Source organism: Myotis lucifugus, unplaced genomic scaffold (genome assembly GCF_000147115.1).
Source record: "Myotis lucifugus unplaced genomic scaffold, Myoluc2.0 scaffold_7, whole genome shotgun sequence".
Taxonomy (NCBI): Eukaryota; Metazoa; Chordata; class Mammalia; order Chiroptera; family Vespertilionidae; genus Myotis; species Myotis lucifugus.
In genome coordinates this window covers 13,102,856-13,123,749 of record NW_005871055.1, presented here as the reverse complement: position 1 = coordinate 13,123,749, position 20,894 = coordinate 13,102,856, and the positions used below count along the sequence as shown (strand labels likewise).

Below are 20,894 nucleotides of genomic sequence, written 5' to 3'. Positions count from 1 at the left end.
TATCATAGCATCGAGGGTCTCATTAGTTTTCGTGAGGCTCTGCGTCAAGTTTATTGCAAGCCCTCAAAATTGCGATTTTTAGCTCCATATCCTCCATTTCTGTCATGTTTTTTTTGTCTCCGCATCTTTTATGCTTTCTTGGTGCACCCCCTTGTGGTCTTTGTGCACAGTCTTGTTCTAGTTAAGCCTTAATTGTTGTAGTTAATACTAGAGGGATTTGACCACCAGGCCGACTGGCTGTGAGAATCAGCTGTGTGGAAAACTTCTGTCCTCTGGGTAGGGGCTAATCTAGCCTTTGCCTGAGGCGATCTGGCAAATGGCTCTGTGCAGGGCTTGGGTGGGGCGGGATCAACAGGGCGGGTGGAGGGAGCAGCTATGGCTGCTCTCAGTCTGTCCCCAGGGGCTCCGCCTCTCTGTCCCAGCAACCGCTGCAAACCTCGGAGGGACCATAGCCAGACAGTCCTGCTTCTCCTGTTTGAGTCTGGGTCCTAGAGACTCCCCTGGATCTGTAGCCCAGAGTCTGAGACTCCCTCCTGATTGAAAACGACAACCGCGCCCTCAGCCACCAGCCCGCTTTGCGCGCGCACCACCGTACCTTTAAATTTTCCACACTGCGCCTCCTCTGAGCCTCGTAATGCTGTTGTTTTTCCTTCTAGTTGAAGAGTCTCTCCTCAGCCAGCCTTCCTGTGGTTCTGGTTGATGTCTGTTCCGTCTTTTAGTTGTATTTTTGAAGTGGTTGCTTGCAGCAGCAGTCTCCAGTGTTTACCTATGCTGCCATCTTCGATTCTCCCCTTTTATTAGTCAGAAATATCTCCATTTCATCCAGGTTGTTCTGTTTGTTGGAGTAAAGCCATTCATAGTATTTTTTATGATCCTTTGTATTTCTGTAGGGTCAGTTCACTTCTTTAATCTTTGATTTTGTTCATTTGAGTATTCTCTTTTGTTTCCTGGTGAGTCTGGCTAAAGGTTCATCAATCTTGTTTATCCTTTAAAAGAATCAGCTCTTGATCTTTATTTTTTTTAATCTATGCCATTTATTTCCACTCTGATCTTTATTATTTCCTTCTTTCTACTTACTCTGGGCTTTTCTTGTTGTTCTCTTTCTAATTCTTTAAGTTGTAGTGTTAGATAACTTATTACCAATTTTTCTTATTTTTTGAGGTAGGCCTGTAGTGCTATGAACTTCCCTCTCAGGACTGCTTTCACAGTGTCCCATAGATTTTGGATTGTTGTGTGTTCATTGTTATTTGTTTCTAGGATATGTTTTATTTCTTTGGTAAACCATTCATTGTTTAATAGCATGCTATTTACCCTCCATGCATTTGATTGTCATTGAGTGTTTTTATTGTAGCTGATTTCTAATTTCATGCCATTGTTGTTTGAGAAGATGCTTGATATGATTTCAATCTTCTTGAATTTGTAGAGACTTAGCTTGTGTCCTAATATGCGGTCTATCTTTGAAAATATCTCATGTGCACTTGAGAAGAATGTATATTCCATAGCTTTGTGGTGAAATGTTCTGAAGATGCCAATTAGTTCCATCTATTCTACAGTGTCATTTAGGATTGCTGTTTCCTTGTTGATTTTTTGTCTAGAAGATTTATCCAGTGATGTCAGTGGGGTATTAAAGTCCCCTATTATGATTGTATTGCTGTCTATCTCTCCCTTGATATCTTCCAGAAGTTTGCTTTTTATATTTCGACTAGTGGCCCGGTGCACGAAATTCGTGCACGGGGGGAGGGTGTCCCTCAGCCCAGCCTGCACCCTCTCCAATCTCAGACCCTTTGGGGGATGTCGACTGCTGGTTTAGGCCTGATCCCAGGATGTCCGACTGCCGGGATTGGGCCTAACCTGGCAGTTGGACATCCCTTTCACAATCCTGGACCGCTGTCTCCTAACCACTCACCTGCATGCCTGCCTGATTGCCCCTAACTGCTTCAGCCTGCCAGCCTGATCTCCCCCAACAGCTCCCCTGCCAGCCTGATTGACGCCTAACTACTCCCCTGCCGGCCTAATCATCCCCAACTGCCCTCCTCTGCTGGCCCGATCACCCCCAAGGCTTTTATTAGTATAGATATGACCCTTCACAGAAAATTTCACTAACCCTGCTTTACAATAAGGGATTGACGATTGAATCTTTGGGGCCAGGCACCAAGATTTCCTTTCTTTGAATAGTGGAGGGAATAATTATCTTGTCTTTAAATTGCCCTGAACATCAAATGAGATAATGACTTAGAAAAGCATAAAAGCACCATATAAAGACAACTGTCTTATCATATACTGAAAAGGCAATAAAGTGGTAAAATGAAAAACACTATTTTTATTCTCCCCCTTCCTTCCTTTACAGCCTTTATTTAAACTTTGAAATTTAGAAAAATTTCACTCCTATTTTCATTTCTTTACATTCAATATTATTTTGTATTAGTTTCAGGTTTATTAGTTACAGAATAATGGTTAGACAACCATATACTTTACAAAGTGTTCCCTGATACTTCCAGTACCCACCTGGCTTCATACCATCATTACAACACTATTGACTCTAGTCCCTATTTAAGTGACAATAGGTTTACAGGTTCCTTCCAATCTTTCTTTTGTGTTGCCCGCCCTTCCTTTTCTTTCTCAGGTCTTCCCTTATTTTCTTTATATAGTATCTCAATTGGCCCTCAAAGCTCAGTGAAGGCACTGGGACACGCTTAACACATTTTACGGAGCAGGAAACTGAGGCCAATTCCAGTTGGTTATGGAACTGGACTCCTCGCGCAGGGAGCCCTCACAGCCGGCTCTCTGCCTTTCCTAAGGGACAGCCAGGGCAAACAGAACAAATCTCCCCATGAGGCTTCCAAGCCTCATTCTCCAGCACCTCTTCATCATGGATGCTCCACATTCTTTCCTCTCCCCCGCCCCACCCCCATTCTTTACTGCCCCCCCTTCTGGGGAGCAGGTGGTAGGCTTGCACTCACTGTGCAGGTGTGCATTCCCATGGGGTGGGCAAGAACTGGGGGCAGGGCGGGCGCAGGCTTAGTTTGGGGGCCAAGGCGGGAGCAGGAGTCCTGGCCTCTCAAGTGTACAGGCCGCGGGGAGGCCCGGTCAGCACCGGGAGCTTCACCAAACCGCCGCAGTGGGGGTACCCAGCATGGGGGCGCTCCTCCACTGAGGTGGTGCCACCCCTCCACCCCGCCTCAGGGCTGCGAGTCTGTGCCCCTCCACCTGGGCGTCCTTCCACGCCTGCAGTCATCCCTGCAGTCATCGCCTCTTGTTTCCTGCCTATTGGGGGCCACTACAGAACCTCACTCTCTGCAGGCGAGGCAGATCCCCGCCCGCCAGCACCCTGCCCAGGCCTGAGCCCCCTCCAGTGCACCCCACCTTGGCGCCACTCTGCACCCCTTGGGCCGCCCGCCTCCTGGCCAGCCGCTTCCCTGAAGCCATGGCACTTGCCCAGGATCGCCCATCAGGCAGAGGCCTGTCCGCGTGCCTGCAGACCCCATGGCCACGGCTCCCAAGCTCCCGCCTTCCGTGGCTCCCTGCAGCCCCGCTCTACTCAGCTCTCCTGCTGCCCACCTGTCAGGAAGCTGCCAGGAGCCTTGCTGCAGGCAGTGTGGTTCTGGCGCAGGGGGTGGGGTGTGGGGAGCAGCTCCAGGAAAGTTTAGTAAACCCCAGGCCTCCAGCCCCTCCTTGAGCGGAGTCCAGGGCAGGCTGGGGGCCTGGGTCTAAACACTGCAGCTGCGGAGGCCCCGCCCACCCAGGGCCACACACAGGGGTCCCGGCTGGGGGCTGGTTTAGGCGGCTAGTTCCCGCTGCCAAGCCCCCCCCCACCCCCCCCCCCCACCGCAGGCCGGATGACAGCTCCAGCTGGCCCTCCCTGCCTGCAGTATGCAAATTAGCCGCCATCTTGGCTGGCAGTTAATTTGCATATCGCCCTGATTAGCCAATGGGAAGGGTAGCGGTCGTACTCTAATTACCATGTTTCTCTTTTATTAGATAGGATGCTTTAGTATTGGGTGCATATACGTTTACCAGAGTTATCATTTCTTGTTGTATCAATTCATTTATTATTATGAAGTAGTTTTCCTTATCTCTTGTTAATGCCTTCACTTTGGGATCTATTTTGTCAGATATAAGTATTGCTACCCTAGCTTTTTTAAAATTTCCATTTACCTGAAGAGTTTTTTTTTTTTTTTTCCATCCCTTGACTTTAGTTTTGTGAGTCCTTTGTTCTGAGGTGGGTTTCTTTAGGCAGCATATATATGGGTTATGTTTTCTTATGTATTCAGCTACCCTATATCTTTTGATTGGAACATTTAATCCATTTACATTTAAGATGATTATTGACAGATACTTGTTTGTTGCCATTTTTATATTTTATACCTGTGTTCCTTCTTCCCTTTCTATTTCTTCTTTTTACAACAGTTCCTTTAGCATTTCTTGCATTGATGGTTTTGTGGAAATAAACTTTCTTAGCCTTTTTTTTGTCTGCGAAGCTCTTGATTTCACCTTCAATTTTGAATGATAGACTTACTGGATAGAGTATTCTTGGATTCAGTCCCTTGATTTTCATTACTTTGTATACTTCATGCCATTCCCTTCTTGCCTAATGTGTTTCTGTTGAGAAATCAGTTGACAGTCTAATGGGAGATCCCTTGTAGGTATTCCCTGTCTTTCTCTCTGGAAGACTTTAAGATTCTTTCTTTGTCTTTTACGTTTGCCAATTTAATTATGATATGTCTTGGTGTCAGTCTTCTTGGGTTCATTTTGTTTGGGACTCTCTGTGCTTCTTGGACTTGTGTGACTTTTTTTTCCCCAAAGTCAGAGAAGTTTTCTGTCATTATTTCTTCAAACAGGTTTTCTATTCATTTATCAGCTTCCTTTCCTTCTGCCATTCCTATTATGCAGATGTTGTTTCATTTCATGTTGTCCCAAAGCTTCTTTAGACTCCCCTCCTGCTTTGTAATTATTTTTTCCAGTTGCTTCTCTGCTTGGGTGCTTTTTCTACATTTTCTTCTAACTCGCTGATTCTGTCCTCAGCTTCTTCTAGTCTACTGTTGAAAGCTTCCATTTTGTTCTTTATTGCAGCTATGTCATTCTTCATTTCCTCTTGATTCTTACACATAATGGTGAATTTCTCATAGAGACATTTGAGCAACCTTATAACCATTACTCTGAATTCTTTCTCTGTCAAATTACTTGCCTCCATTTCATTTAGTTGCGTTTCTAGTGATTCATCCTTTTCTTTCTTTTGGGGGTTGTTTTTTGTCCCCCCCATTTTTATGTTTATTTGTAATTGTTTCTGTGTATGAGATCAAACTGCTATGCCACCCAGATCTTGGGTTGGTCTATGTAGATGTTTTGTGGGACCCAGTGTTGCATTCTCTCAGGTATCCTGTGCTGTGTTCTAGGGAGGTCCCCTATTTGAGCTATTGGGTTCTCCTGATGCAGTTGGGTCTTAAATGTTATTGCCCCATTTGTGGGTGGAGTCTTCTCTCAGTGTGTCTTATTATGTGGCTTGTTCCATATCACATCGTGCCAGCCATTGTGGAGGTGCTTACTGAACAGCACAAAATACAACATGACATGATGTGACACAGAAGGAACAGAACATGAATGTACACAAGACACCTATAATCCCAACAATAGTGACCACCAGAGAAAGAGAATTAGGAAAGAGAAAAGAGAGCAAGAATGACAGAGAGGAAAAAAAAGGAAAGAAAGACTTGGGGAGAAAATACAACAAAACAAACAAAGAAACCAAAAAAACACAAAGGAAAAACACCCAGATTAAAGGGTTGGGGGCAGAATCTGTAAATTCAGAGCTTGAATAAAGAAGATAAGGTTAAGTTATTTGAGGAATAGGGGGAGGACCACAGTTTATAATAGAGGAGGGAGAAAAGAAATGAGAAGACAAGAAGAAAAAGAAATTGTTTTTGAAAAGTAGAATAGAGGAGAGAACAGATAGGCCTGAATTTAGAAAGTAAAACAAGTTAAAAAATAAGGAGAAGAAAAGAGCAAGAGAAGAGAAAAAAAACCCGAGTAGTGAAGAAAAAGGAAAGAGAAGGAGAAATGGAGTATGAGCAGGGAAGAGGAAATTAGATCTATATATATAATCTATATATATGAATGGCTAATATGCAAAGTGTGCCCTTGGGAGTTCAACCAAGAGACCAGGAGTTTGATCGCTTGCTATGATGTGCACTGACCACCAAGGGGCGACATTGAACATGGCAGGTGACCAGCAGCAGAGGCGGGGCACTGAGGCAGGGAGGGAAGGAGGAGGTGGGGAGGCAGGGAGATGGGGGCGGTGGGGTGGGGAACCATGTGGTGCAGGTGGCAAGGGAAGGAGGAGGTGGGGAAGCGGTGAGGTGGGGAATCTGATTGGCCCTGATCACTGGCCTCTGCTTTTGTTTCCTCTGTAAAGCTCAAACTGCAGGGTGTGGCAGGCTGTATTCCATGTTCTGAGGCTACTGGGGGAGAAATGGCCATTTAGGTTTGGAAGCCTAAGAAGGTACCAATGCAGAAGTCCTGGCCACGTCTCTCTGCCCTGCTTCCCTCCCCCTCAGGCACCTCAAGTCTGTGCCTCTCCTCAAGCACCTCAAGTCTGTGCCTCCTTCCCTTTGCCAAAGCCTCAGGTGAGTGATTGCTACTGAAAAGACCTGTGTTCTGGGTTTAGAGAATAAAAACAAAGACAAAACAAAACATAAACCACAATGAAACCGCAGCTTTCCCGCCCCCCAGCACTGCACTGCTTTTCCCTCATGATGCTGCCTTTTATGGGGCCCATCTATCACGGCACAGCCTTTCAAGGCTGTGGTCTCAGGTCCAGACTCCCCGCAGCCAGCTTCCCTGCAGCTTTTGCTTTTCACAGTTGAATGTTACGCCTTTGGCCAAGGGATATAGCTCTGGTGCTCAGTCTGGGCCTGGCTTCTATTTTTCTGAGGAAACTGATACTCCTGTAATGCATCTTCCTCTTCTCCCTCTGGGCCGTCTAGCCTGCCATCCCTCTCGAGCCCTGGTCACCCCTACTTCCGATCTCCAGGCATTTTCCCGTCCTTCTTTGCTATAAGTTGCCTCCTCAGCTGGGCCTAATTTGTTAATTCCAGGTGATGTTCTCCGATTTAGTTGTATTTCCAGTCTGGCCCTGGGACAAGATGCACGTCTGCCTATTCGGTCGCCATTTTTTCCTTTCCTATTGTAATTTTTGAATTTCCATGTCTAACTTCCTCACTGGGCTATGACCTACTTCAGGTCTGGAAATGTGTGCCTTATTCATTTTTGCATCCTTTGTATGTCCATAATGGTGTTAAAAAATAATTGCTAAATGAATAAAACAGAAATGCTCATAAATGTGTTTTTTGCTAACTGCTAATTGACCAGATGTGTTCTCCTAAAATTTATATGTTGAAGTCCTTACCTTCAGTGTGAAGATGAGGTCCTTGGGAATTGATTAGGTTCATGAGGTCATGAAGATGGAGCCTCATCATAGGATTAGTGCCCATATAAGAAGAGATACCAGAGAGCACTACACCACCCCCTCTACTTGTGTCTCTCCTCTGTGAGGACACAGCTAGAATGCAGCTGACTACATACCAGTAAGAGAGCTCTCACCAGAACTTGACTATCTGGACTTCCCTGAACTTGGACATCTAGCCTCCAAACCTGCGAGAAAATAAATTTCTGTTGTTTAAGCCACCCAGTCTATGGTATTTTATTATGGCACCTGAGTTGACTAATAAACTATCCCATCTGAATTATCTACTTGAAAGCTATGATTGATAACTTTCCTGAAAACACACATAATACTTTTTCTACAATTTTTTACTCTGTTCTTACTGTACATGTCAACTGTTTAGTAGATGGCACTAACAAGGCTAAGATCAATCAGCCCATCATAATACAAAGTTACAAATCACATCCTTAGCCATAACCAGTCATCTTAAGAAAGCAAAACTGAATGATCTCTTTGCTGAGAAATTAATCCAAAATCCATTTTCTCCTAAGCAGAGGTCTAAAAGTGCCATATTTATAAGTTAAGAGCAATTTTCAATTACTTTCCTGTAACTGACTTTGGACATTAGTATTTTTCCTCTTTATTAGACTCACAGGATAATGAATGGCTCTTCATTTATGTCACCATAGCTACTTAATTTTTTTTGCTAATTTTTTTAAATTATTAAATCTTTATTGTTCAGATTATTACATTGGTTCCTCTTTTTCCCCACCATACCTCCCCTCCACCCAGTTCCCACCCCACCCTCTGCCCTCACTCCCCACACACTGTCCTCATCCATAGGTGCACAATTATTGTCCAATCTCTTCCCGCATCCCCCACACCCTTTTCCCCCGTAAGAATAGTCAGTCCATTCCCTTTCTATGTCCCTGATTCTATTATAATCACCAGTTCATACTGTTCATCAGATTATTTATTTGCTTGATTTTTAGATTCACTTGTTGATAGAGGTGTATTTGTTGTTCATAATTTTTATCTTTACCTTTTTCTTCTTCCTCTTCTTAAAGAATACCTTTCAGCATTTCATATAATGCTGGTTTGGTGGTGATGAACTCCTTTAGCTTTTCCTTATCTGTGAAGCTCTTTATCTGACCTTCACTTCTGAATGATAGCTTTGCTGGATAAAGTAATCTTGGTTGTAGGTTCTTGGTATTCATCACTTTGAATATTTCTTGCCACTCTCTTCTGGCCTGCATAGTTTCTGTTGAGAAATCAGCTGACAGTCGTATGGGTACTCCCTTGTAGGTAATTGAGTCTCTTTCTCTTGCTGCTTTTAAGATTCTCTCTTTGTCTTTTGCTCTTGGCATTTTAATTATGATGTGTCTTGGTGTGGTCCTCTTTGGATTCCTTTTGTTTGGGGTTCTCTGCGCTTCCTGGACTTGTAAGTCTATTTCTTTCACCAGGTAGGGGAAGTTTTCTGTCATTATTTCTTCAAATAGGTTTTCAATATCTTGCTCTCTCTCTTCTTCTGGCACCCCTATAATTCAGATGTTGGTACGCTTGAAGCTGTCCCAGAGGCTCCTTACACTATCTTCATATTTTTGGATTCTTTTTGCTTTTTGCTTTTCCGGTTGGGTATTTTTTGTTTCTTCATATTTTAAATCTTTGACTTGATTCTTGGGATCCTCTTGTCTGCTGTTGGATCTCTGTATATTATTCTTTATTTCAGTCAGTGTATGCTTAATTTCTAGTTTGTCTTTTTTCATATCCTCCAGGGTCTCACTAAATTTATCGGCGGTTTCCAGAAAATTCTTGAAAAACCTTATAACCGTGGTTTTGAACTTTATATCCAGTAGTTTGCTTTCCTCCATTTCTGCCATTTGTGACCTGTTTCTTTGTCTCTGCATTTTGGCTGCTTCCCTGTGTTGATAGAGTGGCTTTGTGTGCTAGGTGTCCTATAGGGCCCAGTGGCTCAGTCTCCCCAATTACCTGAGGTGGACACTCTTGGTGCACCCCTTTGTGGGCTTTGTGCACAGTCTTGTTGTAGTTAAGCCTTGATTGTTGTAGTTATCACTGGGAGGAATTGACCTTTAGGCCAATTGGCTGTGAGAATCAGCTGTGTCTGCAGTGGGAGAACTTCTGTGCTGAAGACACCCTTCTGGGGCAAGACTTGCTTCAGTAGGGCTTTGGTGCTCACTGAGTCTGCCCCCTGAGTGTGTCCCTTATGGATCTGAGGCGTTGTAATCTGGATGGTCCCACTCTGACCACTGGGTACACTGGCTCTTGGTTCTAAGGAGGTGCTAATTTAGCCTCTGCCTAAGGCTACCCAGCAGGAGCTACGAAGAGATCTGCAGATTCTCCTTCCTTTTTTGGGGGGTTTGGAGGTGCCCAGATGAGGCCCAGCTATGAAGCAATGCAAGCTGCTGTCGGGCCTTGGGTCTTCTCTTGGAAGTTCTGGGTCTGTCTGGCCCAGCTGCAGTTTGTTAGGTAATTTTCAGATTGCAAAGGGCCAGGGCATTCATATGCAAAAGCTTCTGCGGCAGCCTGGGTGGGGCGGGGTCTCGGAAGCAACAGGGCGGAGCAAGCAGCTATGGCTGATCTTCAGCCCTGCCCTAAGGGGCCGCGCGTGTCAGTGTTCCGGTAATTGCTGCAAGCACCTCTGAGAGAAAGCCGCCCTCGAGTTCTGAGTTCTGCCTGCTGCCAGACAGTCCAGTTTCTCCCCGTATAAGTCCTGGGTCCCTAGAGACCTCCCGGAACTGGAGTTCAGAGCAGTCAGGAGCTTGTGACTCGCTCCCGATTCAAAAAGACAGCCGCATCCTCAGGTGCCCGCCCCTTTCCGCGAGCGTGCTCGAGCCTCCTTACCTCTGCACTTTACTTCCGCAGCTTCTCTGTGTCTCAGTGTGCTTTTCTCTTTCCTTCTAGTTGAGTGTGGCTCTTCCTTGAGTGTGGCTCTTCCACAAAATACCACGTGTGGGCGCACATGTACAGTGCGATTGAAACTTCATGGCCCATGCACAGAAGTTGGTATTTTGTGGAAGAGCCACACTCAAGGGGCCAAAGAGCCGCATGTGGCTCGCGAGCCGCAGTTTGCCGACCACTGGTCTAACACTTTCCCATCAAGTTGCTTAAAGAAATCCCACTTCAATCTGTGTGTCTGCTTTCTTAGTTTATGTGTTGGTTTATTTCCAAATGAAAAATATGAAAGAGAACAGTGTGTTAGTGGTTGTGTTCCATGCTGTCAAGACGCAGAGGTGATGTGATTATGGGATGGTGAATGTTCTCCTTAAAAACAAAAAACAAAAGTAAACAACAACAACAAACCTAAAAGGATAAAAGCTAATTCCACAGATTTCAGAGTCATACAATCTGACATTATTAAAATAAAATGGATCAAAATGCACACTAGCGTGCAGGCTCACTAAACAATGCTCTACCCTCAAGCCCTCACTGTTTCATACCTTCCCTATGTGCCTCCTTTATTACTTCTTGGGCATTCTCAATTATTGACTTTAGAAACTCTTTTTTATTGGTCATTATTCTAAAGTTAGTTGGTGAAACATCAAACTGTCCCATTACCAGTGTGAAAAAATATTCACTGAATCAAACTGACAATATCACAGTTTTCCTCTAAGAAAACTTTCTTCAGGTTCTTTTTTTTAAAAATATGTTTTTATTTATTTTAGAGAGAGATATAAACACTGATGAGAGAGAAACATCAATTAGCTGCCTCCTGCACATCTCCCACCACGGATCCAGCATGCAACCCAGGCATGTGCCCTGACCAGGATTTAAACCGGTGACCTCTTGGTTCATGGATCAATGTTCAACCACTGAGCTATACCAGCAGGCTCCTTCAGGTTCTTCAGCAAGAAAGAAAACCCAAATCCCAGCATGCTGCCCCAGCACCAGCACAATATAAATATCACCCATTGAAAAGGTAACAGCTTTTGCAAGAGGCAAACAGCCTTGGTACTGAAATGTCTGAAGGAAAGACTGATGGTTTGGTCATACATGGCAAGTACTTGCTAGGATGCCAAGCATACTGGCAACAGATAGCCAATGGAATCCAAAACTCTTTGGGTTACATTTACAGCACAAATCCAGGCACATGATGGTTGTCTTATATTTACTGCCATATCCTGCCACATCTTTCAGACAAATGACCTCACCAACTTTGCTGTTACAGCACTCAGGGGACCCAGCTGAGTCAGGAAGCAAAGATGGGTGCAGCTGAAGCTCATCTCACAGCAGACCTATTGCTTTTAAACCCTGCCTTTCTCCTTTGCACTGCATAAGATCCTTAAGAAATTAACTTAAAATCCCATCAATTGAAGAGACTATATCCTCAATTAAAATAATGGTCTCCATTCTGGCCCAAAGTTAGCATCCATTAATAGTTATAATTTGTTGTTAAATTTAGTGATATGTAGCATGTTTTCTGGATAAAATCACTGATGATCAAAATATTGTGCTCAATTAAAGAGAAGAACGTGTATAATTTCAAAATTCAAACACATTCTGTTACAAAAGAAAATGGCTATACATTTTCTTGAAGAGAGTGGTCAGTCTAGGCCCACAGAGTTCTCTGGTTATTAGCAAGAGCTCCATAACAGCCCTGGCCAGTGATGGCTCAGTTGGTTGGGCATCATCCCGTGCAGTGAAAGGTTGCCAGTTGGATTCCTGGTCAGGGCATATGCCCAGGATGGGGGCTTGATCCCCATTAGGGGGTGTGCAGGAGGCAGCCTATTGATGTTTCATTCTCACATTGATGTTTTTCTCTCCCTCTCCCTTACTCTCTTTCAAAAAAAAATCAATTAAAAATATATTTTAAAAAGAATTCCATATAAAGCAAACCCTGGGATGGCATTTCATTTCTATCCCCTTTCAGATTTCTCTAATTTTCTTCAAAAGAGGCCTTTTAAATGTATTAAAAATTACAACCTAGTAAAATGTCAGAGACAGGCTGAGCACCCATACTTAAACCTAGGCTCTCTGTAATTTGACTCCTACAAATAAGGATACTATTGAGGAGATGTTTGATTAATTATGAGGAGACACAAGACTCCAAGGAAAGTCAAGTTCAAGTCACCCTGATGTGATTACTGATGCATTTAATTAAATCATGTACAAAGGCATTAAATATTTCAGCAAAGTCTCTTAAAAAACACTAATATGAAATGACTTTCTCAGTAAATGGTATTTAGCTGTGTTGGTGGGTAGAGCAGACATAGCATCTGCAGGTTTAATTAAATGTTTGCCTAACCATATAAAAAGACAGTGATATATCTTTATAGCATCTGGCAGCTTCACCATCCTCCAGTCATTCTTTAATTAGTATGCTGGTGAATTTAATAGAAAATGGCTTTAACTTAGGAGCAGATGGCTCTTCTGAGTGACAAGGGAACGGGAATTTCTGTCATGTTTACTTCTTAGTATGTAGCTTTCTAGTCTCAAGATCCCTTCAGAGCACAGGCCTGATGGAATCAGCAGGTTTAGCATATTCTATAGGGTTTAATAGCTTCTGAAAGCAACCACTTCTGAATTTTGTTTAGTTAAAATAGTCTGACTCATGAGCTTCCAAAGATGGTTTTCCTTTGCCTCTCTGAGTTCATTTCTTATATTTTATGACTAGACTAGTCTTTCAGTTGTTAAAAGAAAAAAGTTATCTAAATTTATGTAGTTTCTTTTAGGTAAATAAAAACTGTTGGATCCAATTCAGTCTCAGAGTTTTAAAGTTTAGGAAACATGAACCCCATCTTCTTCTTAGGGGGCAATTGGCTTGAGATAAGAAGGGAGGAAAATACCTTTGCTTTTCACAAATGTATTAGAAATGAAAGAAAAAGATAAGAAAATCTCAAGGAATAAGGAAAATAAAGAGTGTTGAAGTCACACCCCCACCTTGCCATTCAGAGGCCCCCGCCCCAAAGTCCATCCTCGTGGTTAGGTGGTGAGCGCCGCGGGGAGGGACATCTAGGAAGGCAGGGAGCTGTGTCTTAAAAGGGCAGCCTCTGCTGGGCCCTTCCTCCCTCCCACAGTCCGCGAGCCTCCGCCCCACCGCCTGCACCGCTGCCTGGGTGAAGCACTGCTGCTCCCAGGCTGTGGGCAGCCCGCCCCCACTTAACATGGAACAACCCCAGCTTCTTCAAGACGGTGGAGGGCTTCTTCCACCCCTGCGCCAGCATCATGGAGGACACGGTGATAGAGGACCTCAAGACCCGGGAGAGTGAGGAGCAGAAGCAGAAGCAGAAGCAGAAGCAGGTGCACGGCATCCTGACGATCATGGCCCTGTAACCATGTGCTGAGCCTGTCCTTCCTCATCTGCTGCCATCACGACTCCTGGAGGTCATCTGAGGGCTACCGGGCCCAGCACAGCCAGCACGGCACACCTCGCAAAGGAGTTATTCCTTAGAGCACTGATGTGAGTGTAGATGAAGTAAAAGCTTTGGCTTCTCTGATGACTCATGTGCGCAGTGGTTGATGTGCCTTTTAGGGGCGCCAAAACGGGTGTTAACATCAATCCCAAGAACTATACTGATAATGAACTGGAAAAGATCACAAGGAGGTTCATCATGGAACGGGCAAAGAATGGCTTTATTGGTCCCGGCACTGATATGTCTGCCTCAGGCATGAGCATGGGTGAGGCAGAGATGTTCTGAATTGCTGACTTCTATTCTAGCACCATAGGCACTATATTAATGCCCGTGCCTCTGTCACTGGTAAGCCCATCAATCAGGGTGGAGTCTAAGGGCAGATTTCTGCTTCTGGCCGGGGAATTTTCCATGGGATTGAAAACTTCACCAATGAAGCTACTTACATGAACATTTTAGGAATGATACCAGGGTTTGGAGATAAAACATTTGTTGTTCAGGGATTTGGTAATGTGGGCCACTCTATGAGATATTTGCATCACTTTGGTGTTAAATGTGTTAGTGTTGGTGAATGTGATGGGAGCATATGGAATTCAGATGATATTGACCAAAAGGAACTAGAAAACTTCAAATTGCAACATGGATCAATCCTGGGCTTCTCTAACCAATGGACACAGACACCAGGGGGTGAGGGAATGTGTGGGGGGTTGGGGAGACAATGGGGGGATGAGAACACATATGTAATACCTTAATCAATAAAGAAAAAAAAATCCTGGGCTTCTCCAAAGCAAAGCTTTATGAAGGGAGCATCTTAGAAGCCGACTGTGACATACTAATCCCTGCTGCCATTGAGAAGCAGCTGACCAAGTGCAATGCACTCAGAATCAAAACCAAGATCAAGCAGTGAATGCCTATAAACATAATAAATGAAAAAAGCTGGTATTTTATAACATAAAACAATACCATTTATAGCTTATCACTAGTATATTGTCCAGCAAAACAAAAAGCCCAATGGAGAATTAAGTTATCTTCATACATATCATTGAATAACAAATGATGGAGGCTATTTTTAAGACTGTTGGTTCTCTAGCTGATTTGGCTCAGTGGATAGAGTGTCGGCCAGTGGACCAAAGGGTCCCGGGTTTGATTCTGATCAAGGACATATACCTCCATTTGCAGGTTCCTATCCGGTCCAGGCCCTGGTCAGGGCTCGTGCAGGAGGCAACTAATCAATATGTTTCCCTCACATAGATCTTGCTCTCTCTTTCCCTTTCTTTTCCACTCTCTCTGAAAACCAGTGGAAAAATATTCTTGGGTGAGGACTAAAAAAAAAAGACTCTTGGAATTAGTAACCACATTATGACATATATTCCAAAGAATGCAGTAACCTCCTCATCATGTTAATTAATTGTTCTCTTTTGAAAATCTATTGTGTTGACTGAACAATAATTCAAATAGAGTGTCCTAGAAAAAAACCACTTGGGCTCCCTCTTTGGAGTCTGGCTAGCAGCTCTGAGCATTGCCAGTAATGCCTCAACTCGCCCTGACTTTGTGCTCTATTTCAGAGGCCTCACATTCTACGTGCAGCTTCATTAACAACAGCCTGAAAACAACCGGGGTTGTGTTGTATTTTGCCAGGGCCTTTTAAATAGTAGTGTCCCAATGAAGTGCTAGATATTATTTATGTAAGTAGTGTTACCAGGAAACTCCCAGGTGGGCTCAGGCTGCCTTTTGCTGTGCCCAATAACGAAGGCAGTGTTGAATCATATAAGGCATCTATTGAGAAGGCTAGCCAACCAAGAAGACAGGACGCTTACAAGTATTCAAATCCTGTCTTACAACAAGGTGCAGGGGACAGGATTATAAAGGGGAATGGGCCAGGGTGAGGCTGGAAACAGAATGCAGCTACATTCAGCCCTAGAGATCCATAGATGTCAGCTATTGTCCTTAGTCATCAGGTGATAAGATGATGTTTTGACTCCTGGTGGGTCGGTTTGACTATGCTTATTGGTTCTGCTTGCTGTATTCACAGCTGAGTCACCTCCTCAGTCACTTCACACAGGCCTTGAAAAGGAAATTTAAGAAAAACATAACCCCCTATTCACATAAGTATATGTGTTCTAAGATTTAAAATAATATGATTATTTTTCAGATTAATTCAGGTGCTCAATCAGATTATAAGTCCCCCTATCGTTTTCCTCTCTGATAGGTAGATGGGTTGATATCTATCTATCAACTTTATACTATAATAAATTTTATTTTTAATTCATTATATTGCTGTAATGCCACTAATTTCTCCCCTGCTACATGGTGACTACCCCTTTTAAGTCTGATGAATTGAAATGTACTAGAAAAGAGAGGCATACATTGAATACAGCAACAAGATATTAAACGAATTACTATAATGAATTAAAAAAATGAGGAAGGCTTCCTTTATACTAGCCCAGTTGGGTAGCCTTGAGGTAAGAGTAGTAAATTCCTTTGTAAAGAAGCCTTCCCTTTTAACAGACTGGAAAAGAACCAAACAAATTCTGTATTAGTTTCCTTTAGATTCATTTATCTAATTAATTAATTTGTTATTCAATATGCCTATAATTTTCTTTTAAGATTTTTCTTCACAACCCTTCTAGGACTTTCACAAACCTTCTACAACTTTCACAAACCTTCCTTCAGAATGTATTTCCATGCCTCATGCCTTCTACTACCAATACTATAACTTTTTTTCCATCCCCTACTTAAGTATTCCTACTCCAATATCCTTTCTTCCTGTTATATCCCTTTCTTTATAGCCCTTCTCACTTTTTTTTACTTCCTCAACTCTAATTCTTCTTTAATTTACACAGACCCTCTGTAACTTACACACACCTTCTGCAACTGACCTAGTCCTTTTCAGTTTGTTTCTTCTTAAATCATTCAGAAATAACCAGTTTTAGAATCCACTTTCTTTTCCCTTCAAAATCATCTCTATGCCTTATGCCTTCTATTATACCAAAACTATATATTCTTTTCAGTTAGTTAGAATTCTTAACCCTTAGAAACCTTTATTTTTAGGTGACATATAAGTGTCCCAACTGCTACTCAGCAAAATGTAAAGGTCAGTTCTACACAAGTTCCTCTGTTGCCAGCTTCAGAGCAGTTAGAGTGGTGAGAAGCTCATCTCAGGGTCCTATTCATTTCTCCTCTACTTGGCCCATCGTCCTTGTTCTGCCTATGTCTGTCTAACTGCCTACCACATCTCCCCTCAAGGATCTTGGCTCTGAATTCTGTCTGAGAAAAGGGGCGCAGGATCTCTTCTGTAACTGCTTCATGCTGAGGAGGGATGAAGTTTTCCTTCAGAGCTAAGAGATCCTTGCTCTCCATCAGAGGGATGATGAGGCCTGGGCACAGAAGAAGGTGGCAATGGTGCTTAAAGGTGGTATTCTCTAGGTGCAAGTAGAGCTTGTAACCTGGTGGAGACAAACTGTGTTATAAAATTTAGCATTATAGGGCAAAAGTTAGAACAGCAAGAATTCTGACAAATGGTCTGGTGGGAGGAAAAAAACATTTCTGTTCTAATAATTTCCTACTGAAACACATTTTTTCTTCTTAAAATCACCCTCATTTTTATTGAAGAGCCAAATTAAGACCAATTTATTTACTGTATTAAATCTAGTTATAATTTGGCCTGATTGTTTGCATCAACACAACAAGAATAACAGTTGATCACATAGGCTATAAAAAAATGTGCTTTGCTGGATTCTCATGAGAAAGTTTACTCCTAGGGGATGAAGCCAAGCCACACAGTTGCCATCAGGTTTTGCCTGCCATACCTGTAGGTTTGGATAAGTTCCTCAAGTTTTTGAGGACCTACAGGTGTCCTGAGGTTCCTTCTTGCTATCTTTCAGGAAAGCAACCTTCGTTCCTTACCTGGAAAGATTCCCAAGAACCATGTGACCAAGCAAGGTATCAGGCTACTTATCCAAGGGGCTTATTGGCGTCAAAGTCAACCTTCATTCCTTAGGGCTTTCTGGTGACATCCAGAGTCTTGGCATGTCTCTCTGAGACATGACATTCCAGCAAAGTCTTGGTTAATAAAACCACAATTGGAAACTGGCTTATGTTCTATTATGAACAAATCATATTCTTATTGGACTTATGCAAACAAACACATCGCCATGAGAACAATAATACTCACACATTAAGATTTTCTAAATGAATTTGCAGCTGGGAAGGGTGCCTGAAGAATGGTAGAATCAGGTATCTGGGCTGGAAAGAGTTGTGCGACCACTGGGTCAAGAAGGTCAGGAGGAAGCTGCATTGCACCAAGACTGTGTTCCTTGGGGACAGAAGTAACATTCAACTGGGGAAAGGAAGTCCACAGGGATGCTGGAGGCTGTGGAATCTAGATCTAAGTCCACAGTCGTGAGAAGCTGACCTAGAAAGGTGCCCTGAAGAGCTGCCTGAGCAGCGTGGTGCTGGTGGGGTGAGAAACTCGCAGTCTTGTGGTTGTTTTGCCTTTGTTTTGTCTTTGCTTTTATTCGCTAAACCCAGTTCATAGGACCTTTCAATTACAAACACTCACTGGAGGCTACGATGCAGGTAGAGGTGCAGATTTATAGAGTCTGGGGAGAGGCTGTGGAAGAAAGCAGGGCAGGGAGAGCTGAAAGGGAATCCATCATTGAGACATTTGTGACCCTCCAAACCTAAGTGGCCTTCTCTCTCCTAAAAAGCCAGCCCCTCCCAACAGCCTCAAGGCAGCTAATACAGCCTGCCACACCCAGTGTACATCTTTTTAAAAAAATTCTTTATTGTTTAAAGTATTACATGAGTCTTCTTTTCCCCCCATTTACCTCTCCCTGGTCACCCCCACACCCCAGCACATGCCCTCAGCCCCCTACTGTCTGTGTCCATTGGTTATGCTCATATGCATGCATACAAGTCCTTTGGTGGATCATTTACCCGCCTTCCCTCATAGGTTGGACAGTCTGTTTGATGCTTCTATGACTCTGGTTCTATTTTTGTTCATCAGTTTATGTTGTTCATTACATTGCACAAATGAGTGAGATCATGTGATATTTATCTTTCTCTGACTGGCTTATTTCGCTTAGCATAATGCTCTCCAGTTCTGTCCATGCTGTTGCAAATGGTAAGAATTCCTTCTTTTTTACAGCAGCATAGTATTCCATTGTGTAGATGTACCATAGTTTTCTAATCCCCTCATTTGCTAATGGGCACTTAGGCTGTTTCCAAATCTTAACTATTGTAAATTGTGCTGCTATGAACATAGGGGTGCATATATCCTTTCTGATTGGTGTTTCTGTTTTCTTGGTATATATTCCTAGAAGTGGGATTACTGGATCAAATGGAAGTTCCATTTTTAATTTTTTGAGGAAACTCCATACTGTTTTCCACAGTGGCCGCACCAGTTTGCATTCCCACCAGCAGTGCAAGAGGGTTCCTTTTTCTCTGCATCCTTGTCAGCACTTGTCATTTGTTGATTTGTTGATAATAGCCATTCTGACAGGTGTGAGATGGTACCTCATTGTCATTTTGATTTGCATCTCTCAGATGATTAGTGACTTTGAACATGTTTCCATATGTGTCTTGGCCTTCTGTATGTCCTCTTTCAAAAAGTGTCTATTTAGGTCCTTTGCCCATTTTTAATTGGATTGTTTATCTTCCTTTTGTTAAGTTGTATGAGTTCCCTATAAATGTTGGAGATTAAATCATTATCAGATGTAATGTTGGCAAATGTGTTCTCCCATGCAGTGGTCTTTCTTGTTGTTTTGTTGATGGTTTCTTTTGCTGTGCAGAAGCTTTTTATTTTGACGTAGTCCAATTTGTTTATTTTCTTTTTCGTTTCCATTGCCCTAGGAACTGTATAGGTAAAGATATTGTTACAACAAATGTCTACTATTTTGCTGCCTATGGCTTCTTCTAAGATTTTTATGGTTTCCCGTCTTACATTTAAGTCCTTTATCCATTTTGAGTTTATTTTTGTTGCTACAGTCTTTCTTGAAAGGCACTCGAGGAAGTTGGTGCCAATTCAAGGGATATCAGAGATACAAAGGGAGAGACTGAGTTGTGTGGCTCCTGGGTGAGGGCCATTTTCCCCCAAATGCCCAACCAGAGAATTGCTAGACCTACCTTCCCAACTCCCTGTGGCTCCACCCTGCCAACAAACAGCTAGATGCAAGAAGCTTAGGTCCACTGCACTCTTTCATGGAAGGCTCTTGAAAAGGTCTAGGCAGACTCAGGGATAAAGAGATACTCAGGGAGAAACCAAGTAATGTGACTCTGGGCAAAGGCCATTTTCTCCCCTCATCATTCCTGGGCAGACCCCTCCTTCCACACAGCCAATTTTTAATATGTGTTAGCCTGATGCGCTCTACTGGCCTCACCCTGACAACTCCCTGAGACCCTACCTTACCACAAAGGTTTGCAAGCCCCAGGCAATGGTGGCTGACCCTGAGACTTTTGCTGAGTGTTTGTTGACCCAGTACTGATGCCCAGGTTAAATTTGTATCAAAATGTTGAACACCACTCACCTCCTAACTGGTTACTCAAAATATGCCTCACACAACTTATGTATCGTCAGAGGCTCTATCAGTGGCTGAGCCTAACAAGCAGCCAGCAGCTGGACTTGGATCTCGTGGTGCCTTGGGCCTTTTGCTGAGCTGGCCCAGGCTCAGAATTGGTAGAAGCCAGCCTTGTACTCAGCTGGGATCCTTTCACACACACACCCAGGTCCAGCAGAGGCAACCACCAACTGTGAATTGCTTTTTTAAAAAAATTTATTTATTGTTTTATTGCTTAAAGTATTACAAAGAGTATTACATATGTCTCCTTTTTCCCCCCCTAAAAACCCCCCTGCCTCCCCTACCCCCCAGTGTCTTGTGTCCATTGGTTATGCTTATATGCATGCATACAAGTCCTTCGGTTGATCTCTTACCCCCCCTTCCACCCCCCAACCCTCCCCGACCTTCCTGCTGCTGTGAATTGTTTTGTAGATCTTAAAAAATGGCCCAGCGCCAATCACAAGCAACATCTGATATTGACCTGCACTGGAGACCTCCAAGAGGCCCCAGAACCAAAACACCCAGGGATTG

General features: G+C 43.4%; 1 pseudogene; it reads left to right on the top strand.

Moving 5' to 3' along the window:
- LOC102433825 overlaps positions 1–14,713 on the top strand; it is a 24,310-nt pseudogene extending 9,597 nt beyond the window's left edge.
- The last annotated feature ends 6,181 nt before the right edge of the window (positions 14,714–20,894 follow it).